The sequence below is a fragment of the Pundamilia nyererei genome, unplaced genomic scaffold, assembly GCF_000239375.1.
Source record: "Pundamilia nyererei isolate P.nyererei 1_Seehausen unplaced genomic scaffold, PunNye1.0 scaffold00394, whole genome shotgun sequence".
Taxonomy (NCBI): Eukaryota; Metazoa; Chordata; class Actinopteri; order Cichliformes; family Cichlidae; genus Pundamilia; species Pundamilia nyererei.
In genome coordinates, this window is record NW_005187795.1 from 53,770 (window position 1) to 54,183 (window position 414).

The 414-nt window shown below is 47.1% G+C and overlaps 1 protein-coding gene across 2 annotated transcripts in view; it reads left to right on the top strand.

Annotated features, from left to right (window-relative positions):
* Positions 1-291: 291 nt before the first annotated feature.
* The window catches only part of LOC102202384 (rho GTPase-activating protein 12-like), a 37,103-nt gene continuing 36,980 nt past the window's right edge, over positions 292-414 (top strand). For both annotated transcript variants that reach the window (XM_005753000.1, XM_005753001.1), the window contains exon 1: positions 292-371. The gene's annotated coding sequence lies outside the window, so the exon portion shown is untranslated. The remainder of the gene's footprint in view (positions 372-414) is intronic.

Here is a 414-nt window from a genome sequence, read left to right on the forward strand (position 1 = left end):
CATTTTGAACTTTCGATTAAGTTTAAGAGCGTGCAGTTTGTTTGTGCCCATGTTTTTTAAAATCACATAATTACATATGTACCCACTGCACGGGTAATAATGAACCACCGGCGAGGGCCACCAGAGGGCGCTGTTGGTCTGCCCAGAGAGAACTGAGGGTCTGACTGTGGCTTCTTTGGCAGACAGGATGTAATCTCAGGAAAGGAGGGGAAAGAAGACAAGCCAGGACTGGCAGGTCAGAGAGGGCGGAGCTAAAGAGAGAGAGAGAGAGAGAGAGAGAGAGAAACCTGTTTGAGTGATCGGGGCTCGCCCCTCCAAGATCAGAAGAGAAAAAAGTGAAGTAGGATGGTTGGATCTGACTTTTACTGCAGGTAAAACACAACAAACCCTCAATTTATCTGTGTGTGTGTGTGT